This window comes from Meriones unguiculatus, chromosome 4 (genome assembly GCF_030254825.1).
Source record: "Meriones unguiculatus strain TT.TT164.6M chromosome 4, Bangor_MerUng_6.1, whole genome shotgun sequence".
NCBI classification, from domain to species: Eukaryota; Metazoa; Chordata; class Mammalia; order Rodentia; family Muridae; genus Meriones; species Meriones unguiculatus.
The window spans coordinates 62223409-62250424 of NC_083352.1; the positions used below are offsets into that span (position 1 = coordinate 62223409).

At 46.0% G+C, this 27016-nt stretch overlaps 1 protein-coding gene across 3 annotated transcripts in view; it reads right to left on the minus strand.

The window, feature by feature from the left end:
* The window catches only part of Lzts1 (leucine zipper tumor suppressor 1), a 59560-nt gene that overhangs the window by 30201 nt on the left and 2343 nt on the right, over positions 1–27016 (minus strand). Inside the window, exon 1 of one of the 3 annotated variants that reach the window (XM_060381895.1) lies at positions 2852–3290. The exons of the other annotated variants lie outside the window; for them this stretch is intronic. The gene's annotated coding sequence lies outside the window, so the exon portion shown is untranslated. Of the gene's footprint in view, positions 1–2851; positions 3291–27016 lie in introns of those variants that run through there. 3 annotated transcript variants of the gene reach the window in all.

The window sequence follows — 27016 nt, forward strand, 5'->3', positions numbered from 1 at the left end:
TGGAGGCAATGTTAGTGGGCTGCTGTTAAGAAAAAAAAAAAAAAAAAGTCAGACACTTAACTATTGTCCTCAGAAACTAAATGTTCTTTTCCTAACTCAGATACTACTGAGAAGTACAAGTATCATTAAGAAGGAGATTAAAGAGCCCTTACGACATTCTCCTGCAGTGAAAATACTGGTTCCCTGAGGTACTGTCCCCCTTAACTAATCCTGGGTTTCACCAGAGAAGACACAGTCACACCTTCCTTCTGTTTTCAGTTTTTTCTTTGGAAGAACTAGGCTTGATCTAGGGCCATCCCATAAGGGTGTGGGCTTTTTCCTGCTTCCAGCTGCCCAGTCATCTTGCTAATTGGAGGGACTTTAGTTCCCCTGGCAGCCTGCTTCTGTCAGGCAGAAAAGTCCTCTCTGGTTTTCTGGATGTGGTTAGTGTCCCCACTGGCTCCTTCCCTAGGAGTTCACTTGTCATTTAGGCCTCATGAAAGACCCCCTTACAGCTGCTCATTCACTGTAGTTCATTGTCTCTGCCCATTCATCCACGTTCACGGGATAATTCCTCCAGCAGCCACATGCACGGGGACGCGTGCACATGTGCTGAGACCCCATGTCCCCATTAGCACTGAGGACACTTGAAATAAAAGGCAGCATTGCCTGAATGCAGAACGCCCCCCCCCCCCATGGATGGGGAGTCTGTTGCACTCATGTTATTTTAAGAAATACCAGGAGAATGAGTGGCTGCTGAGAGCTGAGGTGGAGGAGGGGCAGGTCAATCCTGGCAGCCACCTTCTTTAAAACACTGGTAAGGGGCTTGGGTCCAAATATTGCCACGGGCTCCCATCCTTCCCCAACCAGCCCATTCTGGAGACATGTTTTGCCTTTAATTTGCCATACAGGGCTCTTGCGCACTTCCTAAACTAATCTTCCACTTTCTTCCTGCATTGAATCCTGCTTCCTTCAACCAGCAGCTCTGCTCCTTGAAATGATTTATTTTGTGGGGTGGAACTCAGGGTCTCATGGATGCCAGACAAATGCTCTACTGCCAAGCTAAGCACCCAGCTCTTTGCAGCGCTTTTTAAAGTGATGATTGATAGACAGTTACTAGAACTATAGGAAGCAGAGTAAAACTAAGATCATGAATTAAGAAATAAGAGAAAAAGAGCCAAAGAAGGACCGCGTTATTACTGACCACCTTCTACTTGACCACTGAATTCAGGAGGCCTGGTGGCCACGCCCAGTCCCCTTGATTCTCCCGGCCCTTCACTGGGAAGCATTCCTTGACTGCCACTGGGACCCACAGACTCAGGAGCCACTGGGTTTCATAGCAATACCCTACCAGCACTGCCAAAGCCATGCCATGGACTCCAGAGATTTCAAATGTTGGGCAAGAAGAGGACAGACTCCAGTCTGGGAAAGCCGGAGCACCTGATGGGAAAGGGTGTGCTGGTCGGTAGCTGTGTCAGGGCCTGCCTGGCTCCTGCTCTGGTAGTCACAGGTTGGCGTCTGCCTGCCTGACAAGAGTCACCAGAATGTCTTTTCTCTCAGGCCAGAGCCCATCAAGAGGGCAGCTGGTCCTTAACAGGGGTGTTTGCAGCGAAAAAGAGAGACTCTAGGACCGTACAGAAGAAGGTAAGAACCCAGACGTCTCTTGACAAGAGGCCTTAGGAAAGCCTCTGAACTGTTCTGAACCAAAGCTTTTCTTTTTGCATTTGTATATTTCTCAGCCTTGGCATGGTGACAAATTGGATATTTCCATGCTCCATATCAATAATGTTTGGTCAATACTGGAACACATCCAATAAAAGTCTTACAGTATTATAGTGGAACTTAAAAAGTCTTTATGCCTAGTAATGTGATGCAATATGACACGTTACTGGTGTGGTTTTGATGACACCACTATCTGAAAGTTTATACACACAATTATGTCTACTACCTAATCTTGTTTTCCTTGCTATGATGGCTAATCTTCATTGTTAACTTAACAAGTTTAGAAATACTTAGGAGTCATGAGGGAAAACAGACCTTGCATGTGTGTGGTACCACTCAGGGGGCTGGGGTCTCAGACTGAACACAAAGGAGAAAGCTAGATGAACATTAGCATTCATATCTCTCTGCTAGCTGACTGCAGGGTCCTGAGACAGGCACTCTCACACTCCTATAGCATGCCTTTCCTGCCACAATAAAGCCTTCCTTTTATAAGTTGCCTTTTTCGAGTGCTTAAGCACAGTAATGACAAAAGTAACTTGTGTATCATACAACACCTTTATCACTCTTTTAGAGTATATGTTTTCTACTTAGAAAAAAAGGTTCAGCCAGGTGCAGTGGTACAGGCCTGTAATCCCAGCACTCACTCGGGGAGGCAGAGGCAGGCAGAACTCTGTGAGTTCAAGCCTAGCCTGGATAGCCAAGGCTACACTGAGAAACCCTGTCTCAAAAAATAGAACAGCAACAAAAAGAGGTTCATTATAAACAATATGCAACAGCCTCATACATGTGTGATTGCGAGAAGCCGTGTGGAATGCCTGACCTTTACCGCTCGGTTTGTATAAAGCACTTTGTGATGAACTCACCTGTAGACAAATGTCCTGAGTAGACATAGACAAAGCCTGACTATAGTGCTTTGTAGAGGATGCTGTCCTGTGTATATAGGAAGTTTTAAACACCCATTGCTGTTATTTGTACTCACCACACCCAGTGGTGACATTTAGAAATTTCTCTAGGCATCGCCACATATTCCCTTGGGAGGGTGATACCTCTACCCTCAGGTTTTTCTAAATTACATAGGGGATGACCCACAGGTGTTAGTTCATTTACTCTTTGGGTAAAATTCTGCAGTTTCCCTTCCATGCTCACTCACCATGGACAGTCCCCAGAATGGGGTGTCACAGTCCCTAGAGAAGTTGCTCTGGGGAGGTGTCCAAGTCACGTGGAGCTCTGTCAATCTCAACGAAACACAGCAGACATCTTCAGGTTCTCTGTGCGTTTGGAACCGTGTGAAGAGAAAAGGAGGGTTGTAGTTTGCTATGGTCTAGAATTTTGTTACTGCTGCCTTGTTCTTTTTCAGGGAGGGTGCTGGACATAGTATTTGGTACAAGCTAAGCAAGCACTCGACTATATTCTCAGTACATTTTCACTGTTTTGTTTTTATTTGAGAAGGTCTTAATAAGTTGCCCAGGCTAGCCTCAGACTCACTTTGCAGCCCAGTAAGAACTTGAATTTATAATCCTCTTAATCTAGTCTCCCAGGTAGCTGGGATTACATTTAGACCAACACACTCACACACTGAAACCTAATCACCAATGAGGTGAGGGCCTTTGAAGGGTAGAGCCCTCAGTGGCAGGGTATCCTTACACAAGGAGGCCCTAGAAAGCTGCCTCATCCCTCCCACCACACAGAGACCACGGAAGAAGGCACACTCCATGAGGTGGAAATGGGACCTTCACCAGGCTCTGAGTCTGAGGGCACCTTCATCTTCAACTTCTCAGCCCTCAGAAATTGGAGAAAAATATCTGTTACTTAGAAGCCAGGGTGTCGATAACATTTTTAAAGCAGCCTAAACAGAGTAAGACATTGGAGGAGGCCAGAGAACGCAGCAGCTTAGGAGTCTGTCAGTGCCTCATTCTTTCTCTCCCCCTTCCATCCTGGGAGGACACAGAGTCCACGCTAGGTCAGAGAGATAACAAGGACAGTGCGAAGAGGATGCTGAGAGTCTGTTGGCACGGCTAGAGCAAGGAAGGAAGGATGTGGGTTCTGCAGGCCACAAGCCCAGGCCACAGACGGGAACCTGCCGGCCCTGAATGCCCACTATATTTCTGGCCTCTGATGCTGTGGCCATCCTACTTGCCCAAAGCCAGGCCTCCTCCGTATGTGCACAGGGCACGTTGAATCTGGAGGCTGTGTTTCCTCAAGAACTAGAAGCACTGTGAACCCTGTAAGTCAGCACTGGCTTCTCCAGGACAAAACCAACAGAACACTATCATCACTGGGCCTTGGCAGGGACTGCTTCCAGGAATCCCTCAAAGTTCAAATTTTGCAGATACTCAAATCTTTTCCCTTTTCTTTTCCTCCCGCTCCTTCTTCCTCTTTCTCCTTAAGGCAGGAATTCTACAACTATACTATATCCCCAGATCTTGTTGTTTGTTTGTTTGTTTGTTTTTGATAACTTGCTATACAGTCTAGGCTGGCCTTGAACTCACAATCCTTCTGCCTTAGCCTCTCAAGTGTGGGGATTCCAGCGGTATACCACCTCAAGCTTTAAGTCCTTGCTATAAAGCTTTATATTTACATGGAACCTATTCACAACTCTCCTGTGTTTTAAATCATTTTTTGCATTAATTATCATGCCCACCGCAATATAAAAGCCACGTGAATGAATAGTTGTTATAGTGTATTGCACAGGGAATCATGATTATTTTTTATTATTTTACATGTTCAATACAGATATAATTTGGTTTTCCCTACATATTTTTGATGCAAAGTATTAGTCAAATCCACAGCTATAGAACCTGCAGATAGAGAGGGTAAAGTGAACAGGGAATCCGAGGGGCTAAAACTCTTTCTTTCGTGTGTGGGTACACATGCACACACACGTGGAGGGCAAAGGTCAACCTAGGGTGTCATTTCTCAGGTGCTGTGGTTCTTTGGGTTTTTGTTTGTTTGTTTCAGGTTGTCTCAGCAATTAGGCCAGGCTAGGTGATCAATGAGCCTGGTGTCTCTGCTTCCCAGTGCTGGGATTACAAGCACATACCACCATGACAGGCTTTTCTTTTTTGTAAACAGGTATTGGAGATTGAACACTCATTCTCATGCAGGCCCTTTACCAAAGAGCATCTCTCCAGCACCCGAACCTCTCTTGATTTATAAGAAGTATTATTATGGTCTGCATGTGATGCATGGATGTGGGCGTACATAAGCCACAGCATATCTGTAGAAGTCAGAGGATAATTTTATGGGGTCTCCAGTCTTCATGGCTTTTCCCCACTAAGCCATCCGCCTAGCTCTCACTCTGTCCTTCTTGATGGTGGAACAGCAACAATAATGGACCAGGCTTGTTCAGCAACACTGGTTACTAGGTAAATGGCCCTGACTGAGTCCATTCTCTCTCGGGATTCCTTTGTCCTCTGCTCTCAGGAAGGCTGCCAACTCCTCCCTAAAGCGCACTGGGTAGAGGAAGGGCTATTGAAGACCACTCACCCACCACCAAGTACCGACTCCCACTGAGGGTGCAAGGACATGCCATACCACTTGAAAGGGAGTCGGCAGATGAAAGGAGCTGAGTTGACAGGAGGAGCACAGACCAAGGCCAAGCCAGCCATCTCAGAATCAGAGCTCAGGGGCCCTTCTAAAGATTCATGGGAGCTGGGGCCCATGGCAGCTGAGACAGGGTCCAGCAGAGCAGCTGAAGGGGAAAGAATTTCTTTATTTTGGTTTTAATCACAAGATTAGCTAAGAAAAACACACTTTTTGCTTTTTTTTTTTTTATGAAGGATTGGAACACAAAAACTCCAAATCTGCAGACATGTATATGTGTCATACATTAACTTATTTGTGTCCCATTTGCCTCTCATCCCCCACTTCAGGATCTTCAGTACAATCTTCTGCTCGCGGTACAGTGACAGCCTAGAGGATGGCTTGCTTGCTTCCCTGCCTCCAACGCTCTGCACAAAGGTCATTCTAAGGGTGGATTTCAACATTCCATTACTATCTCCTGATAACCTCCATGGCTCCTCTTGTCCAGACCCAAGCTATTACCAGACAGTCTCCGAAAACCTCTCCATGAAATCATGAATCAATAAGCTGTGATTGATTTTTGTTTTGAAATAGGGTCTCAACAGGCTAGCATCTCATCCTCCTTCCTCCATCTCCTGACTCAGCAGTCAGGATTATAGGTAGGAGCTAGGAAAGGTGGCTTTAAAAGTGATATCTGAAAAATTACCTTATCATTTACTTGTGTGAGACCTAGTTGGTTAGGCCTCTGAATACCCTGAGTCCCTTTCTTTATCTCTGAAAATGATCTACAGTTCTTACCTGGCGAGTCTGTAGGGGACAATAAGGATCAGCGACACAGCAAAGGTCAGCTTTCCAGGCTGTGAAGGGCAGGGCCAGTAACCAGGTCCTTTCGTGTATCTAAAACCTGCCTCAGTGTCCATTCGAGATGGTCTGGATGTTCTTTCCCTTCCTGGGGACTCTTCTTCATTTACTGGTCAGGTTAATCCTGACCCACCATCTCACCCACCTCCCGCAGCACACATTCAGTCACCACCAGCAAATCCATATGAATAAAGACTAAAGCTGGAGACACCAAGACTTAAAAAGGCTCTCTTCCCGTCCCAGGCACTGCAGGAGCCGTGGGTTACCATGCAGACAAGGCCAAGTCCAAGAACCACACCACACAAAACCAGTCCTGCAAATGGCACAGAAATGAAATTAAGAAACCCCGGTCACAAAGATACAAATCTCTTAAGGGTGCAGACCCCAAGTTAATGAGGAGCATGTGCTTTGTCAAAAAGCACAACAAGAAAGCCTGAAGAAGATGCAAACAACGCAACGGAAAGAGCATTTGCAGAGGCCATTAAGGCCCTTGTGAAGCCTACTGCAATTAAGCCCAAGATGCCAAAGAGTCCAGCCGCAAACTTAGCTGTCGGGCTTTTATCACTCACCCCGAGCTTGGGAAGCAGAGTCAAAGCTATGGGGCTAACGGCTCTGCCAACCAAAGCTCAAGGTTCAAACCAAGGCAGAGGCCACAGCTCCAGCTAAGGCCCAGGCTCAGGCTCCCAAAGGTGCCCAGGCCCATGTGATGGCCCCATAGAAAAGGACTCTGCTAATGTGAAGACAGATGGACTGGTGTGACAAGCCTACCTACACAGTATGTACAGATGGCCAGTGTCCTATGCTGTTTTTACAAATAAACCCAAGGAAAGATCTGTAGAAGGAGGAGGAGGAGGAGGAGGAGGAGGAGGAGGAGGAGGAGGAGAAGAAGAAAAGGTTATCAAGACAGTTGTGTGCCACACTCCTGTCTTGACTACCCAATTTAGTAGAGGCAGGGGATCAAGAGTTCAAATCTTCCTCCAGCTGCAGAGTGAACTTAAATCAGCCTGGGGGACACCAGACCCTTTCTCAAACAAAACAAAATGAAACAAACAAACAAACAAAAAACAAAAATGCACACACACACACACACACAAGAAAATGGTGATATTGACAGATAGTTAGATTGACCAACAAGGAAGTATAGAATCAGAAACAGAACTCCAAAAAGGATACCCGATCTATAACAGAGGTGATACAGCTGGTATCCATTTGGAAAAATATTCTATCTATCTATCTATCTATCTATCTATCTATCTATCTATCTATCATCTATTATCTATCTATCTATCATCTATTATCTATCTATCTATCATCTATCCATCATGTTCTTCTCATTCCTATTGGTTTGCTATTTGTGAGACAGACTCTCATGTAGCAGAGGCCTAAAACTTATTCTGCAGTTAAGAGGACCTTTAACAGCTTATTTCCTGCATCTCCCTTCCAAGTGTTGTGATTACAGGTGGTTATGAAATACATCCAATGCTGAAGGTGTTTATCAGCTGAAAGAGTTGAATTTTTGGGGTCACTCATGTATACTATCAAATCATCTGTAAATAGTGATAATTTGATTTCTTCCTTTCTGCTTTCTATCCCCATGATCTTCTTTAGTTGTCTTATTGCTCTAGCTAGGACTTCAAGTACTATGTTGAAGAGATATGGAGAGAGTGGGAAACCTTGCTTTGTCTCTGACTTCAGTGGGATTGATTTAAGTTTCTCTCCATTGAGTTTGATGTTGGCTATAGGCTTGCTGTATATTGTCTTTACTATGTTTAGGTATGTGCCTTGTATCCCTGATCTCTCCAAGACTTTAACATGAATGGGTGTTGGACTTTGTCAAATGCTTTTTCAGCATCTAAGGAGATGATCATGTGGTTTTTCTCCTTCAGTTTGTTTATATGGTGGATCACATTGATGGATTTCCATATATTGAACCACCCCTGCATGCCTGGGATGAAGCCTACTTGGCCATGGTGAATGATATCTTTTATATGTTCTTGGATTCAGTTTGCAAGTATTTTGTTGAGTATTTTTGCATCAATGTTCATAAGAAAGATAGGTCTGAAATTCTTTTTTTGTTGGGTCTTTTTGGGGTTTAGATATCAAGGTGACTGTGGCTTCATAGAATGAGTTTGGTAGTGTTCCTTCTGTTTCTATTTTGTGGAATAGTTTAGAGAGAATTGGAGTTAGCAGTGCTGAAGCCATCTGGCCCTGGGCTTTTTTTGGAAGGGAGACTTTTGATGACTGCTTCTATTTCCTTGGGGGTATAGGATTATTCAATCTATTTACCTGATCTTGATTTAATTTTACTAAATGGAATCTATCAAGAAAACTGGCCATTTCATTTAGATTTTCAAATTTTGGGGCATATAGGCTTTTGTACTAAGACGTAATGATTGTTTGGATATCCTCAGTCTCTGTTGCTATGTCCCTCCCTTTTTTTTCTGATTTTGCTGATTTGGATAGTTTCTCTCTGCCTTTTAGTTAGTTTGGTTAAGGATTTGTCTATCTTGTTGGCTTTCTCAAAGAACCAGGTCTTGGTCTCATTGATTCTTTAAATTGTTTTCTTTGTTTCCAATTCATTGATTTCAGCTCTGAGTTTGATTATTTCCAATCGTTTACTGCTCTGGGGTGTGTCTGCTTCTTTTTTTTCTAGGGCTTTTTAGGTGTGCCATTAAGTTGCTTGTATGAGAAGTCTCCAACTTCTTTATGGAGGCACTTCATGCTATGAGCTTTCCTCTTAGCACTGCTTTCATTGTGTCCCATAAGTTTGAGTAAGTTATGTCTTCATTTTCATTGAATTTTAGGAAGTCTCTAATTTCTTTTTTCACTTCTTCCCTGACCAAGCTGTTTCCATGTGTATGTAGGCTTTTTGTTATTTCTGTTGTTGCTGAGGTCTAGTTTTAGGTCATGGTGGTCTGATAGGATACAGGGTATTATTTCAATATTCTTATATCTGTTGAGGCTTCAGCTGATAAACACCTTCAGCAAAGTGGCTGGATACAAAATTAACTAAAAAAAAAAAAAATCAGTAGCCCTCCTGTATACAAAATACAAAAGGACTGAGAAAGAAATTAGGGAAACTACACCCTTCACAATAGCCACTAATAACATAAAGTACGTTGGTGTGACTCTAACCAAGCAAGTGAAAGAGCTGTTTGAAAAAAAAACAACTTCAAGTCTCTGAAGAAATAAATTGAAGAAAATATCAAAAGATGAAAAGATCTCCCATGTTCATGGGTGGATAAGATTAACATAGTGAAAATGGCCATCCTGCCAAAAAAACAATCTACAGATTCAATGCAATTCCCATCAAAATACCAACACAATTCTTTACAGACCTTGAAAAAATAATTCTCAACTTCATATGGAAAAAAACAACAACCCAGAATTGCCAAAACAATCTTGTACAACAACAGATCATCTGGAGGTATCTCCATCCTTGATCTCAAGCTGTACTACAGAGCAATAGTAATAAAAACTTCATGGTACTGGCATAGAAACAGATTGGTGGATCAATGGAATCAAATAGAAGACCCACACACCTATGAATACTTGATTTTTAACAAAGAAGCCAAAACCATACAATGGAAAAAAGACAGCATCTTCAACAAATGGTGCTGGTCTAACTGGATGTCTACATGTAGAAAAATGCAAATAGATCCATATTTATCATGCTGCACAAAACTAAAGTCCAAGTGGATCAAAGACCTTAACATAAAACCAGACACAGTAAATTGGTTAGAATAAAAAGTGGTGAAGAGCCTAGAATTCATTGGCACAGGACACAACTTCTTGAGCAGAACACCAACAGCACAGGTTCTAAGATCAACAATCAATAAATGGGACCTCATGAAACTGGAAAGCTTCTGTAAAGCAAAGGACACTGTTGTCAGAACAAAACGACAGTCTACAGACTTGGAAAGGGTCTTCACCAAACCTATATCTGACAGAGGGCTAATATCTAGAATATATAAAGAACTCAAGAACTTAAAAAGCAACAAATCAAGCAATCCAATTTAAAAATGGAGTATAGAGCTAAACAGAGAATTCTCTGTAGAGGAATATAGAATGGCAGAAAAACACTTAAAGAAATGCTCAAAATCACTAGTCATCAGGGAAATGCAAATCAAAACCACCCTGAGATTTCACCTTACAACCCATCAGAATGGCTAAGATCAAAAACTCAAGTGACAATACATACTGGAGAGGATGTGGAGAAAGCGAAACCCTCCTCCATTGCTGGTGGAGCATTGTACAACCATTTTAGAAATCAATCTGGCACTTTCTCAGACAATTAGGAATAGTGACACCTCAATATGCAGCTATACCACTGCTAGGCATATACCCAAAAGATGCTCAAGTACATAACAAGGACATTTGCACAACCATGTTCATAGCAGCTTTATTTGTAATAGCCAGAACCATTGATGGACAACCCAGATGTCCATCAATGGAGGAATGGATACAGAAATGATGGTACATTTACACAATGGAATACTACTCAGCAATTAAAAACAAGGAAATCATGAAGCAAATGGTGGGAACTAGAAAAGATCATCCTGAGTGAGGTATCCCAGAAGCAGAAAGACACACATGGTATATACTCACTTATAAGTGGTTATTAGACATAATATAGGATAAACATACTAAAATCTGTACATCTAAAGAAGCTAAGCAAGAAGGAGGGCCCTGGGTAAGATGATCAACCCTCACTTGGAAAGGCATATGGGACGGACACTGGAAGCGGGAGAAAGCAGAGAACAGGACAGGAGCCTACCCCAGAGGGGCTCTGAAAGACTCTACCCTGCAAGGTATCAAAGCATATGCTGAGACTCATAACCAAACTTTGGGTAGAGTGCAGGGAATCTTATGAAAGAAGGGGGAGATAGTAAGACCTGGAGGGGACAGGAGCTCCACAAGGAGAGCAACAGAACCAAGAAATTTAGGCCCAGGGGTCTTTTTCTGAGACTGATACTCCAACCAAGGACCATGCACGGAGATAACCTAGAACCCCTGCTCAGATGTAGCCCATGGCAGCTCAGTATCTAAATGGGTACTCTAGTAAGGGGAACAGGGGCTGTCTCTGACATGAACTCAGTGGCCTGCTCTTTGGTCACCTTCCCTGAGTGGGGAGCAGCCTTACCAGGCCACAGAGGAAGACAATGCAGCCAGTCCTAATGAGACCTTAGAGGCTAGGGTCAGATGGAAAGGGAGGGGGACCTCCCCTATCAGTGGACTTGGGGAGGGGAATGGGTAGGAGGACAGCATTAGGACAGAATGAGGGAGAGGGCTACAGCTGGGATGCAAAGTGAATAAACTGTAATTAATATAAAAAGTAATAATAATAATAAAAAAAAGAAATGCATCAATTGATGGGACCTGGTGTGCTGGGGCCGGATAGAGAGGGAGGAAATCCTCCCCTGTCAGGAGACTGGGGAGTATGGGGGATTGGTGGGTGGGACTGGGGAGAAACAAGGGAGGGGGCTACAGCGGGGATACAAAGTGAATGAATTATAATAAATAAATTATTTAATTTAACTTTTAATTTAAAAAAAGGAAATGCATCAAACAGAACAAAACTGAAGGTCTCATTTATGCCCAGATGGCCTCACAGTCACTCTGTAGCCAAGGGTGACCTTGAACTTCCGATTTTCTTGCTTCTATCTCCCCAGCTCTGAGATTACAGGCATGTTCCACCATAGCTGGTGGTGATTTTGGAGATCAAAGCCAAGGCTTTGTGCAAGTTAGGTAACCACACTACCAACTATATCCTGAGCCCGAGAAATTCATCACGACTCCTACTTAGCACTACACACAAATATATGTAATAGATACATAATAACGTTTATATAATTATATGTAATGCCTTATATAGAATATTGTTATATTATATACAATGTACATTTATTATAGTATATTAAATCCCAGGTTAATTATAAACACAAATACACGATGTAAAACACTAAAGCTCCTAGAAAAGATAGAGGTTATTTTCTTGATTTTTGCATATACCTCTCAGGCAGAGCATAAAATATACTAACTATGAAGGAAAAATATTAATAAGAATTTTTCTTTGTCAAGGAGCTCCATTGAAAGTAAGAAGAAAAAGCCCCGAGTGGAGAAAGACATTTACAATACACATATTTAGTAAAGGACTTGTCAGAACACACACACACACAGACACACACACATACAAAAGGACGCACACATTCCCAGCAAAAAGACAGTTCAAAGTGAGTGAACAATTTAAACACGTGATTGGTAAATAGGATGCACAGACGGCTGAGAAGGAAGTCCAGCATGATTAGTTATCTGGGAAATACAGACTAAGATCATAAGTAACCTTTGTATAAGCACTAGAATGGCAAGCGAAAGTGCCTGACAATGCCAAATGCTGGGCGGAGGAGGAGGAGGTGTGAAGCTCATCCGCTGTTGACAACAGCATACCTGTGCTGGGGCGCCCTACAACACGCTTCCAGAATTCAAGCTGGACATGTGACCCGGGGGCTCCGTTCATACATACGCCGGGAGAGGTGTATGTTCTCACTAACAGACCTGCCCAGAGTCCCCGGGGTGTGGGGGGGGGAAAGTCTGGAATCTTCAAGGAGTGCTATTCGCATTCGGGTACATTTCTAGAGCAGAGGGTAAGGAAAATAACAGAGTGGCTCCGATATCCAGCAGCATGGGCCACCTACAAAGAGCGAGGTATGGTTCTGCTAATACGAGAGAGAAAAGTCACCGCTCCATCGGTCTGGAAAGATGACTCAGCAGTTAAAAGCACTAGCTGCTCTTCTCGAGGTCCCAAGTTCAATTTGCAGCAACCGTAAGGCAGCTAGCTCACAACCATCAGTAACCATAGGCCCATGGGATCTGATGCCCTCTTCTGGTGTACATACATACTAATTAATTAATTAATTAATTAATTACGTTTCAGACCAATTTCTGGGATAATGTTAAAGCTCTTGCCTCTTTTGTTTTAACTTTGAAACAAAGTCTCATGTAGACCAGGCTGACCTCGAACTCACTGGAAGCTGAGAAAGACATTAAACTGCCTGCTGCCCCTGCCTCCACCTTCTGAGTGCCGGGATCATAGGAGTGTATATCATACTGAGCCAAAGCCCCATTTCTTGCTTGACATGTGTTCTATTGATAGGAAAACTCAAAATTTGTCGTTCATGACTTACACACATTTCTGTATGAACACAGACAAATACTTCAATGCATTTCTTATTTTACAATTTTCTCACAATAATCTTGCAAGGAAAGATGCCCCCAAAGAGACAAGAGATGTGCCTGGTGTTACACGGGGAGAAGCAGATCCAGGACTCTGAGTTCCTACACACCATCTCCCGCCTTTTTATTTGAGTCCTTGCACAGTTCTAGATCAGCTCCTCACTGGGCTTGGAGCTACCAAAGGCAGGGACTCGAACTATGTTTTTGCAGTTAGTACAGAGTTGGAATCCATAGTTCTGAGCATACTCAGTGAAGAGCGCAGGTAAGACACAAAATCCCATCACTCACTCACTCGCTCTTTCCCTCCCTCACATACCCTCTTTCCACTCTGGCTCTAATGGACCTCCTAAGCTTACCTTGGCTCTTGTTACCTCTTTGTACATCTGGGGATATACCCCAGGCACATGTCCTGCCTCCAAGAGCCAGCAGCAGCAGCCCCAGATCTTGATTTTTCTATTTGGCCAAATCTACTTGCCATCTTTGGGGCAGGAAGACTTCAGTCACATGTCCACAAGGACATGCAGCGAAGAAGAAATGAAGGAGAAACAAATGTCTGTCATGATGGCTCCTTCCTCCTGCTGAGGCTATCACCCCACCCCTCAGGCATAACCATCGTTTGCTCACAGAAGCACAGTGTATGTTGGGCACAACTCCCTGTGGTACCAGCTCACTCTCCAACTCCCATCTCTCTCTGACCCCAGGGTTCTGCTGTCTATCTGCCTAGCTAACTTCTTCCCCCAAAGAGGCAGGAAACATCTGTCTAGACTAGCAGCTCAGCAGAACAGGGAGCAGGACTGTCTGTCTTCTCCTCCTCCACACAACTGAGAACCCTTCCATCACTGCTTCCCCAAGAACCAAGACCTGGTTATTGATAAGAGACTCCACTGAAAAGCTGCCTGAAAACCTCCCCTCTCCCAGCTCAGAAATCCAGTAGCTGATCCCCGACCCAACCCGAAGGCTGGCAGGAGGCTACGCTCTACCCGAAGCATCTGCTGACTTCAGGCTAGGGAACAGGGTTTTCTGAAGAAGCCTTGGGCTTCTTATGCATTTGGTACTAGACAAAGCATGAAGTACGCAAGGGGAAAAACTTCATCCCATCTCCAAGGAACAGGGTCGGGCCCTCCCCACCCCCCATACTCACCCCCCACCCCATCTGACAGCATTAGGAAGCTAGCTCATTGCTCTGGGTTTTTTGCCTGGCCGATATCTATGCCGTGCCACGAATGCAGTGGTTACCAGAGCCCAGCCACTGTCCAGCAAACAGTGACGTTACGTTTGGGCTGTTCATTAGTACCTCGATCCTTACCCTTTTTTCTCAGTAGTTTCCCTGTCCCTGCAGACCCTACCCTGACCCTACCCTAGGCCTCACCCTCTTTTACCTAAGGGCCCTTCCCTCCGCTCATCTTGGTTACTTGTGACCCTTGCAATCCTTTCCCTCTTACCCTTGCAGCCACTTCTCTGGGTATCTGTTTCCTATCTGTAACCTGGAGCTAATTGTTCCTTTTCCCTGGGTAGAAGGCATTGGAAGTACTGAGGGAAAGCTCATTCGTGAAGGGACCATGGAATGATTAAGAATTTAATTTATGGCATTAAAAAAAAATAAAAGCATATGGGACTTGATGACTCAAAACATTAGTGAGATTGCTGAGGCTCAAATTCTTCATACACTTTTCTCCAGACTCACAGGGCCCTGGGCTCTTTTCCTGTCTTTTCGTGATCAAAAGAATGTGAGAACATTTTCATTTGCATCCTTTTGGGACTAGACTGAAATAGAGATTATCATCAGAAATACATTAGCAGATTAGGAGCCACTGGAAGAAAGCTTGGAGAGTGCCCAGCCAGCAAGCACTGATCTGTCAAGCAGATTACAAACTCCCTGAGGACAGGCGCCTGTCCAGTTCACTGTAGCGTCTCCAGAGCTACCTTCCAAGGGAAGGAATTGCCAGAAGCCCCTTCAAGAGTAGGGGGTAGTCCTAGCCCTCCCCCCACGCTAAAGAGATTTAAATGACCCAGAGGATTTTCATTGAAACCATCTCCTATTTCCCTTTGGTTGCTTTGCCTTGATCCTCAGGCAACCCTACCCCAGGTGTGGGTAAGATCAGATTCATCCATCTTTTGCCAGAGGCACTTCTGTTGAACCCCACCCTAACATCTACAGCATGCCCAGTGCTGGCCTCCTTCTGCCCTTGCCTTCACACCGAAGCCCTGATCCCCCCGCCCCCGCCTTTAGGAAGCTTAAATAGGGGTACTCGCAAGGTCCTTTTCTCCTGGGTCTTGGGGTGGGAGGGAGAACGGAGGAGAACCAAGGTCCCCTCTCACCACTACGGCATGAGAAGAAGTTGGTTTCTAGGCGTGGGGGACGGGGTCTATCAGTGGGCTACATCCCCAGCCACGGTGGTGGTAGCAGTGTGCTGTGTGTGCATGCATGCAATTGTGCATGTGTGTGTGTGTGTGTGTCAGTCAGTGTGTACTGTGTACACGTGGCAGCCAGAGGAAAAGGCAGGTTGTCTCCATACTGGGGTTAGACAAGTACTGCCCTTTCATGTATGTACCACATACCTCAACTCTGGGTCAGACCTCGAACTTAACGTTTGCATCACAAGCACCTCATCAAGAGAATACTTGTATAACATCCTTTTTGTGTTTTTTAATTTTGAAAGAGGGTCTCCCAGTCTTAGTCCTGGCTGTCTTAGGTTGGTCTTGAACATACTCTGCAGCCTGGGCATGCCTTAGTTTCCCATGAAGCTGGAACGACGGGCCTGCATCACCGGGCTTGACTCGGGATGATGAAGCCTGGGTCTGGTAAATGTGGTAAGAGAAACCTGAATCAGAACCTTGAGATTCCACACACCTCCAGGAGGGTCCTTAGCTGTCACTCATGGTTGGAAGGGACTTGTCTTACAAGTCTGATTAGAAAGCCCCTCTCAGCAAGAAGGCCAAGCAGACAGGTGGCTAGTCAAAGGAGGGTTTCCTTATTCTGTCATCACAGATGTCCGAGTCCAGCTGCCTGCGTAGCACAGGTCTGGGCAAGGCCAGGAAACCAGCACTGCAATTAAACCCGCCCCACAACTGGAAGTTATCAGGAGGTCCTTCCAGCCTCTGGGTCCCTTCACCTGGAGTTTGCTGGGCTGGTCAAAAGCAGGGAGGGGAATGGAGGACAATGGGTTGCTATCCATGTTTCCTGCGCTGGGATACCTTCCTGGGGCCTTTCTGGCTAGAGACATCCTAACCAGAGACCTCAAAGCAGCACCATGATTTTGACTTCTGGCAAGCATCCCAAAAAGAAAGATACAATTCCAGGCTGCCCTGTGCTTCATTAACAAGTTTCCTATCTCTTCTTGGCTTGGGAGTCTCTGAAGAAGGTCAAGTGGGAGTTTAATAGTCATCTCTGGGACTGTGCAGAGGGCAGTCTTTGAACTCTGCCCACAGATGGGTGGTTCCCACCACTGAATGATTTATAATTTAAGCAGGAGGGATGCAACTGCCTGCAGGGAAATGTCTGGGCTTCATACAGTTTTTGAGCAGCGAAAGAGCCAACTTCCTCACACCTAGTACTAGATCAAAAGTTCTCCAAACCAGGCTGTGCAAGCAGCCTCATATCCCTCTTCTATACTTCCTACCAGCTAGAAAAGCCAGGGGTGGGTAGAGACACCACCCTGGACCTGATGGATACTAACATGTCAGGGAGGGCTTGCTGCACTTTGACAGTGCAGGTTCTAACATCCCATCCTCAGACTGGACACTTGAACAGCTGTATACTCCATGGGAGTCACCTCAACACACAGCTATACTTTTAACAGAGAGAAGTTTCCTCCACTGTGTGTGTGGAGCTGGGCTAGAGGGAGTGGACAAGGAGGAGAAGGCGAGCAATACAGAGCCCTCCTGGAAGGTGCATTAAACGCCAGCCCACACATTTCCTGTGGGGGCATTTGGATGTTTCCTTGGTAGGAAAATATGTCCCTAATAGAAGCAGCTTCTCCCAGGCCCACTCAGTCTGCCCCCGCCGCACCTCACCTATTCCATTCAGACAGATCTTCCCATGCAGCAATCAACCCTAGCATACCTCAGACCCTCTTAGGGAGACCCAGCCAGACCCCCCCCCCCGACTTGTCTTTCTTCCTGTCCTTGGGTGTTAACAAAATCTTGGAATTAGCTGTCTGGGATGCCATTGCTTTGATGCAGGAGGAGAAGAAGGAGAATAAACATCTCACAGACAACGGTCAGTTGGATGAAGAACTTCCTACCCTGGGTTTGTTCACATCCTGATTGAAATGGAATACCCTATCTTTGGTGGTGTGAAGGGAAGCCCAGCTGGCTTCCATGGTCCCTGGCCCTGTCCTCCTACCCACCGCCTCTCCTGGGCATTCTGTACTAGCCCTTATGAGCAAGAGATCCATTTTCAGTGCTGACTTCAAGACAATGATGCCAGCTCATTACCCAGCATCCTTTCACAGGTAGCCTGTGCATTTAAATTTAGTCAAATGGACAAGTGAGATGGAGATCAGGACAAAGTTGGAAATGACTTCTTGTCACAGTTTTCAGCTGTTCCTGATTCTGGTCACCAGGGTCATGCAGGTCACCAGAGCAGAGTGATAAAAATGTTAATGTATAGCCTGACCGGAAAGCTGTCTCTCCCTGATCTACAAGAAGATTTCACGGCCCTCTCTCACACACTCAGCTGGAGGAACTCAGCCTAAGGTATTTTGCTTCCTTTGAAACTAATGGGAGGAGGAGGGTACTGACAAATTGGGATAACACCATGTTTCACTTGATTTTACTTCCACTCGCTCGTGTGGTTCCCACAGCAATGCTAAAGGAGACACAGTGCATTTTGCCAATACAAAACTAAGGTTCAGAGAGGCCCAGTGACTTGCCCACAGGCACACAGACAACAGACAGTACAGCTTCGTTCTAAAACCTGTGTCGCTGTGGTAAAGCCCATGGGCAATAATCAATTTCTGGGACAAACTGTTATTTAGCTTCCAGGTTACAGTCCATAAGTGAAGGAAAGTCAAGGCTGGACGCCAAACTAGCTACTCAGGTGCACAACCAAGAGCAGAGAGAAAAGGAGTATGTTCATGCCTGCCACTCAGATCTCCTTCCCCGCTCTTCCTCCATTCAGGGCCCAAAGCCAGGGAACCGTACCATCCGCTTTTATTTTTCGTTAGACAAATTTTTATTTAAAATACAGCTACCATCACTTCTTCCCCCTCTTCTGTCCCATGTCCCTTCTCACTCCTTCTGCATCTGGTGGCCTCTTCTTGTTTGATGATTATTCTTACAAATACTTCAGGTGTAGTCTGACTCTCCCCACATTAGTTAACATAATAATCAGAACAATCCCTCACAGACGAGGCCATTGGCCAGCCTGATCTAAATAGTCCTTCCTGAGACTCTTTCCAGGTGATTATCAACTGTGTCAAGTGAGACTCCAAACCCTATTTCTTTCATCACTGTCAGCTTCCCTGGCTGATTCATAGGATTGGTACATGTCTTTAGGGCTCATCTACTCCCCTGCTGGGCAGCAGGTTGCGGCTTGGGTGAAGGAAACTCTCCCCGGAACAAACAGCATGGTGGAGATGGCCCCTGAAAAGCACCATGTCTAGGTGTCATGGCAGTTATTCCTTTGGCTGGTGGGGTGCTTCGAGGCTAGAGGGGGAAGCTTCTTCCAGAGGAGGGAGCGCAAGGCTGGCCTGCCACTCTGCTCTACGGAGCCCGGTGGATGTCCTACCTGTGTCCATCCCCATTCCACCCCATATCCAGACATGGATCTGTCCATACAGGAATCTTTTTCTGTGCTTGGTCTGGGTGAAGAATGCACATTGACTGGCAACAAATAAGCTACACACATGGGAGACAGTGCCAAAGAACTTCGTTTCTCCATAAACACACACACACACACACACACACCACAAAAGCAAGCAGAAGAGGAGGTCATGGGAAGCAGCTATCACGTTCTGAGAATCTCTTAACTTAGGAGAAAAGTCCACAAAGTCTGGAGACAATGATGCATCTCTATGTCCCCAGGAAAAACCTGTTCAACCCTTTGAGAGTCAGGATCTCGTGGAATCCTTTGGCTCTTCACGCTTGGCCCACAAATTAGCAGCAAGTCTCTAGTGGGACCCCTAGTCACAAGGGAGTCTAGGCAAATCCTTGCCCTTCTCTGGGCCTGTCTTCAGCTATGTTTGTTGTGGACATAAACCTGCTTTTGTTTTGGTCCCAGGTGTGGGATGTGAGACTGATTCAGATGGTTCACAGCAGCAGACTATTTGCCTCATGCATGCTCTGAGAGGAACTCTTTGCCAGCTGCAGATAGTTTAAATCTGAGGAATCTGGCTGGAGAGAGAATAAAAGCCAGAGCCTAAAGAGCGTTGAGATAGAGAAAGAACAAGTCTGCTCCTGCTTCCCCCTTGCTGCTCCTGGTTGCTGTTGTGAGACAAGAAGATGGAGATCTTCTGAAATGAGGATTGGATTGGCTCCAAGGAACCCAACGACCCTAACCAGCAGGAAGCAGCTAAGAGAACTGCACCCCCTCTCCCATTAACCCTTTCTCTCTCCTCCCTGGTGTTGTGATGTTGGAAGGAATTGGGGCAGAGTAGGGAGAAAAAGATACAAGATATGTAAATGAAAGCGGGTTTGTTTGTTTGTTTGTTTTTTGGTTCTGTTTTGTTTTGTTTTTTAACTAACACCAACATGTTGTTTTGTTGTGTTTCAGCTTTTGTGTGCATTCATGTATGGCAGTGCATGTGCGGGAGCACATATGTGTGCATGGATTGTCTGTAGAGGCCAGAGGACAACCTGACCTGACAACCCGATTGGGTGCCAATCTTTCTCTAGTCCCACTCCCACCTTTTGATGGAGACAGGATAGCTCACTGGCCCGGAACTTTGCCACATAGGCCACATTAGATATGAGCTTCCATAGACCTGTTTGTATCAGCCTCCCTTACAGCACTGTTTGGGGACCCAAACCCAGATCCTCACACTTTGCCACACAAGTGTTTTACTAATGGAGCATTTATCTCTTTGGCTGGTTTTATTTTCAATGCAGCCCCTCTTTATTTCATGCAGGTCCAAACCAGAAAGGCATCACCCATGCATCCTTATGTATAGTATGTATACTTATCGGATAAGTACAGGGTCCAGCACCTTGACCTTGCAATAGGAATTTGCCCTCCTTGAAGCCTCAGATCCCCCAAATACCCAGGCCATGGAGGCTCTGGGAACATGGCCTATCGAGTAGGAGAGAAGGAAGGGTAGGGTAGAAAAGCATTTTAATAAGCACCGTTCTTTCTAGAAAGCAGTCTCACAGTCTTCAAATGTATAAAGTCTACTCATTGCCTCTTGGTCTAACAAATGGCATGAACACGTCCCAGTTGGGGGCATGAGCCCTTCTCTCTCATTCCAGCAGGCCATGCAAGGTCGGTTGGCCATGCTGCCTGCTGTCCGCCATCTTACCACACCACTATTTTGTCCTTGTGACAGTCCCATCCTTCTCCCTAAGACCTTCTCAAGCTCCGTGCCCTCCAGGAAAACACTTTATATGGGGCATTTTATCCACAATGCATTTTCATATGCTAGTCACTGCCCAGGGATGAAGATCAGTTGGTAGGCTGCTTGCCTACTAGGCGTGAAGTCCTGGGTTTGATTCCCAGTACTACACAAAACTGGGCACACACCTATAACCTCAGCACTTGGAAGGTGTAAAAGGAGAATCAAAGTTCAAGGTCGTTCTCAGCTACATAACAAGACTGAGAGCAACCTGAAGTGAAGATTATCTCAAAACACACACCACACACACAACTTATCCACAGCACCAAATCAGGGACTCCTTGTGGCAGATATTGAGAGACCTAAAGATTAAAAACCAGCTATTAAGGCCTAAACTAGGTGGGTGGAGAAGTCTAGTAATGCCCTGAGGGGAAGGACCGCCTTACTGCATTCTTTCCCCACCCACTAGAGATACAGTTGCTAGGTCCCCCTAGGGAGGGACACCGAGTTATTATGGTCTGGGAACCTTCCTATAGCCAATCGATTAAAAATGTAGCATTTTGACCAATAGATGCTTGCCAGGCAGGAATCGCCCCTGTCTTGGGCATACTGGGATGGACCAGAATCTATATATCACCCAACTAACCTGAGCACAGGGAGCTCAGCTCCCACCTCTTCTGCAGTGGGGGGTGTGGGCCCAAGCTGCAGCTTGTAATTTACAATAAAAAGAACCTCATGTATTTACAGCGGAGTCTATTTATTCCTGGTCTTTTGGGGTTCATGAACTGGGCAGAACAATATGTCTACATTTCTTGGAACCCAGAATCTGTCCATTATCCTATGGTTTTAGGAATGGAATTAAGTGGAAACGAACTGGGCTTTGGGGGTTCAAAATGAGACTTCTTAGAGTTGATAGACTGAAAGCAGCTTGGGGAAGTTTGTGGGCTGACGAGGGGCAGATAGAATGCTATTTAGGAATTCCTCTACCCTTGAAGTCTGGCAGGCGCTGAACAATTTGGAACCTTACACTTGAACCCTTGACTGCAGGTGCTGTGTAAAAGTAACTCCAGGAGGTTTCTAGGTCAACAGAGATCCGGAGGTCCTATTCGCGAGCTCAGGGAGGCTGTGGACACAGCTCCCCTAACCTGATTGATGAGAAAATGAAGACTGAGGAAAAGCCGTGGGTGCTGCCCACACCTGCCCGCCAGCCACTGGTTGTTGAGATTTGAGCCGGGGCAGCTGCAAGCCTGGCTAGGGGACGGGCCCAGGGCAGCTGGAAACTCTTTCCAGGGCCCCTTTGAGAAACCACTTTTCTTTACCGCGCAGGTGGGGGTGGGCGGGGCTCCGCTGGGCTTCTTCTGTTTTCCCCCACCTGCCCGCAGTGCGGTTTGTCTGCTGGCGCCACCGAGGCATTAAGGCTGGGGGAATCTGATCAGCACCGAGGAGGTGTTGTCTCAAAATGTGAGCCCGGTACAAGCCTCTCCCCCTGCCCTGCCCTTGCTGAGGCGCCTTCCACCTTCCGTCAGGACCCCTGGGGCTAAACATCTGAAGGGTGCAATGATAAGATCGCTATCTTGCGCTTCAACTTCTGAAACGCTGCTCCCCGAGACCCTGCTGCTCAGGGCAGGGTGGACCCAGCTCAGGAGGGGGTTGCCTCTTCGGGGCTGGTGTAAGGTCAAGTGCAGCCCTGGGGCTCACGGTCTTTCCCTTGACTGGTTTTAGTGCTCCCTCGTGGTGTGGGGCTCCTTTCTCAGGATTTCTCTATCAATCTTGCTGAAGCAGAGGGCAGGAAGGAAGGCTGCTGGGTCCCATAGCTCCCAAGCCCACTTAGGTTAATGTTGTGCTCCTCTCCTTGGATGACCAAACCAATGCCATCAGCAAGGTAAAGAAACTCCTGTCTGTGTTCGCAGTCCTGTTTACTGCAGCCTCCGATGCTAGTCCTGGGAACCCACTCTGCTCTCCAGCTCCTGCAAGCCCCAGTATAAGGCCAGGCGTAATAAGACGAGATGCATGTCCTGGAGAAAATCCCCTGCCATGGGGGCATTGTCAGGGCTTCTGTTTCTCCGCTCTGTGTGATCTGTGTGTAATTCCTTCCTGCCCGAAGTTCTCTCACTGAATTGGTATCCATGCCCTTCAGGATTCCTCAACATTACTTTCCTCTTCCTGACCATGTGGCTTAGATAGCACAGGAAAACCCAAAGAACTACCATAAGCCTGGCTACTGTCAGTCTCAGTCAGGAGGCTGAATCCCGCCTGTCCCCGGGGCACTGGACACATGGTGCTCCTTCTCTTTCAAAGGACTTATAATCTCAGCTGGGAGGAAAGAGAGCTGAAAGGCTAAATCCTAACACATGAGGACAAATGCTCAATAGGAGCAACAAGTTCATACTACTGAATTCAAGGACTTTCTCTCCCGGGGGCTTCTGCCCTTTCCTCTTTCCAAACCAGCAGAAAAGGCACCTCAGCTATGTTATCTCCCTGACCTACGGCACATCCCCACCACCAACGTCACTGGGGTCTCCAGGGAAAGGTGCTGGCGAACCCCAAGCTTTGTCTTCCCGCCCCCTTCCTCTCCCTCTCACCTCCTTCCCTCTCTCCCCTCTCGGTGCATGTCTATACTCAATTCTCTCTCTTTACAGCAGGAATATAATGTTCGGTTGCTTTACACCCACTCTGAATGCTGCCAGCGAATAATGACTAAGGTGGTGGGTGGAAGTACAGCAAGTTGAGACCAATTTAGCAGTCCAGGGTGCCAGGAGGAGGGTGATTTAGCATCAAATGGCTTTGCAACAGCAAAGAGAGTGAAGCTGCCCCCAAAGCCAGCAGGCCACTGAGCCAAGAACACAGCCCTGCCCTGAGTGCCTGGGGCAGGAGTTGCACCAGCCACCTGGAAGTGTCCTGGATGAGGTGCGCACACAGGGTTTCTGAGCAAAGAGCAAAGGCCACTCCCATCCGAGATCTCAGTTCCACTTGAGGGACCTCCTTCTTGCATGTCCCACAAGCTGGGGGCTTTAACCAGACTGGTTCCTCCCCTGGGGAGAACTACAGCTGTGAAGAGTTCATAGCTCTAGAAACGGTAGAAACCGAGGTTCTGTGAGGCTAAGTGTGGGCTGACTGAGCACACGGAGGTGGTGCCTCAGAGGGGCTGCTGAGAAAGGGGGGGCAGATCTTCTGGTCTTAGAATCTTGAGAGTTGCAGAAGGTTTGTGTCCCATGAGACTGTGCTTTTGTGCTTGGGTATCCCAGAAAAGCAGATTTCAGAAAGGGAAGCAAGGTCGGGAAATGAATGAATTGGAGGGAGGGAGGCTGGAGGCAGAGAGAGAGAACAAGCTGGGTTCTGGCAGTTGCCCTGAGGGCAGCCATCCTCAATAGTGATTAGTGACAAAGCAAAGCTCTCGGTGGTCTAAAGAGCAGCCTTTGTTCCAGATAGTGGACAGAGCCCACATCACGTCTGTTTAGGTGCCAATATTGCCTGTCACTTAGTAAGAAAACTCAGACTCTAGTGTATCGGTTAGGACAATTCCCTCTCCGTCCTTCCTTTCTCCCACCGACCCTATCTTCCTATGGCCCTCCATCCTAAACTCAGGGAAGCTTCCATGAGGGATGAACTCGGGTCTGGCTTCTGCACAATGCTGACTCCCAGCAAAGAGCTTGTGGCCATGTTTTATTCTGGAACTCACTTGCTATGTACAAGGTGAAATAGTTGAAAGATGAATTTTTGCCTTTCCGGTGATGTATCATTAACTCAGCTTCTTTGGAGAAAGCATTTGCTCTAATTTCAGTGTGAACTGTATCAATAAAGGTCATGAGTTGACTAAATTTCAGGAGAAGTCTTACATATCAAAATCCTTCTTTAGAGCAAACCCAAATAGATATCCCATCCCTAGCTGCTTCCAGGCTTGACTACAGCTTATGACACATATATACAGCATTTGGGAGTTAAAAGCAGCACAGTAAAACTAAAGAAAAAATGAGGCCTTTCTCATCTTCAAATTTCAGTAATTATTAGAATAGCTGAGCTCTTATAATAAAAAAACTAACTACATTTGCTTGCTTGTTTGTTTGTTTATATGCATGCTGTGATGCCAGGGTACCTTGTAAGAGTCAATTCTTTCCTTTCACCATGTCAGACCCAGGTAGTCAGGCTTGGGGGCCCAAATTTTAAATACCTCTTTTTTTCTTGTTTGTTTTGTTTATTAAGCCTTTGTCAACAACTTAAGGAGCCTAAATATGTTTAATCAATAGGGTCAGGGGCTGAGAGGATCACGCCGTGCTGAAGTGCATTCTTAGGACAAGCAAGGCCCTGTGTTCTACATCTGACACTATTCCCTTCCCCCAAATGAGAAGAAAATAAAAATTATGAATGAATCCCAATAGCATCATTTCTATGTTGCAAGTCAGTTGGCTTCAACACTTAGTTGAAAATCCTGGGTGCGTTCCTTGGCTTTACTCAGTGTCCCCACTTGCCAAATGGTGGAAGTCACAGCATAGGGCAGTAGGGAGGTTATCAGTGATAACATCAGGAAGTCCCCTTTTAAAGTGGAGCTTCAGAGAGAGAGAACTAGAAAAATTGTTTAGGGGAGTCTGGATCCATTCAAAAACAAACCTGGGCCTGTGCTGGCACATGACTCTAATCCTGGCCCTTAGGAGGCCCGCCCAGGGGGATCAGGACTTCGAGATTATCTTTTGCTCCATAGATAGTTCAAAGCCAACTTGGGTTACATAAGATCCTGTCCCAAAACAGCTAACAGAAAAAGGAAACTCAAAAGAGTCTTGAAATAAATTGCTTCCCAGACAGTTGTATAGTTCTTGGTTGGCAAGACCTCCTAAACCCCTCATCGCTGCTCTGGAGCTATCCTCAGAGGCGGAAGTCAGGACCTAGAGGAAGCAGCAGCCTACGAAGATGATTCTGCTAAAGAGCCTGAGAGGCCAGTCTGGGCTACTTGAGACCCTGTCTCAATTTCTAAACAGAGAACAATGAAATGAAGGTTTTCAACCTTGAGTAATGCTCTTCCAAAGAAAAATTAAAATGGTCATGGGCCCCTGGGAACAGATGTGGCCATTACAATATGAGCCATGATGACACCAATGCTAAGAGCATGTGAAGCTAGTCTTGGGCTAATCACGCATAAAGCAAGGCCAAATTACCCCCTTCAACACAACAGCACTTCAAATTCCTCAGAGAATTCCTGGGTGTCCAAACTGCTGCAACAAGAAGATCCAGTCAAAGGCAAAATCAGAGGCAAATGGCAAGGAGCCCCAGACAGTTGAAAACTCTGCCACCTCCACAGCATCAGCATTCCTCTGCAGCTGTATGCCCTGAAGCTCTGACTGTCCAAACTCCAGAGCCAGGTCTACCTAAATCAGGCCTAGCACCTTCTCCTTCCACATCTGCTCTTGTGGGTTGGCAAACACAGGAATAGGGTAGGTAGGATGAAGGTTCTCTTGATTCTAAAGTGTTAGGAATAGGGCCTGGGATGGAGCAGGCTAGGCAAAAGCCTTATAACAGCACGGGAAGTAAGAGACCATTTCAGTGAAGTGTGCTCCTGCAAAAGCCAGCACTGCAGAGAGCCCTCCAGCCCTCCTCCCTAACACTTTGCTAAGCATGCGCCTCCTAAGGTCCTAGTCCAAGCAGCCAGACACTATATCCTGAGCTCCAAGTTCACTGAAGTTCTTGGGGAGCCAGTGGTTAGTGTGGTAACAGCACCAGATGGCAGTAATGTCTCAGAAGAAGGTATGGGATCTGTACTGAAGGAAAAGATGGCTGGGGGACTTTCCTACAGTGGCTTGAAACAATGGTATGAGATCTGATGGCACTCAGAGGATGATATTAAACTCTGTTACAATAATATTCATCAATGAGTTGACTTTAAGTCGTTTAAAATAGATTATTTGTCATTACCCTATTCCCTGTATTTTTTATTGTTGTGTTGTATTGCTATTGCTTTCCCTTTTGAAATTGTCTCAGGCAGCCCAGGATCATCCTGAACTTCCTATGTGTTCAGACTGGACTTGAATTTCTAATCCTTCCACCTCTACTATCTGGGCAGGTTTGCACCATGTGAAGTTTTTTACTTTATTTTATTCTATTTTCCTTTCTTTCTTGCTGTCCTGGCTCTCGCTCTGTAGACCAGGCTGGCCTTGAACTCAGAGATCCACCTGCCTCTGGCTCCCAAGTGCTGGGATTAAAGGCATGTGTCACCACTGCCC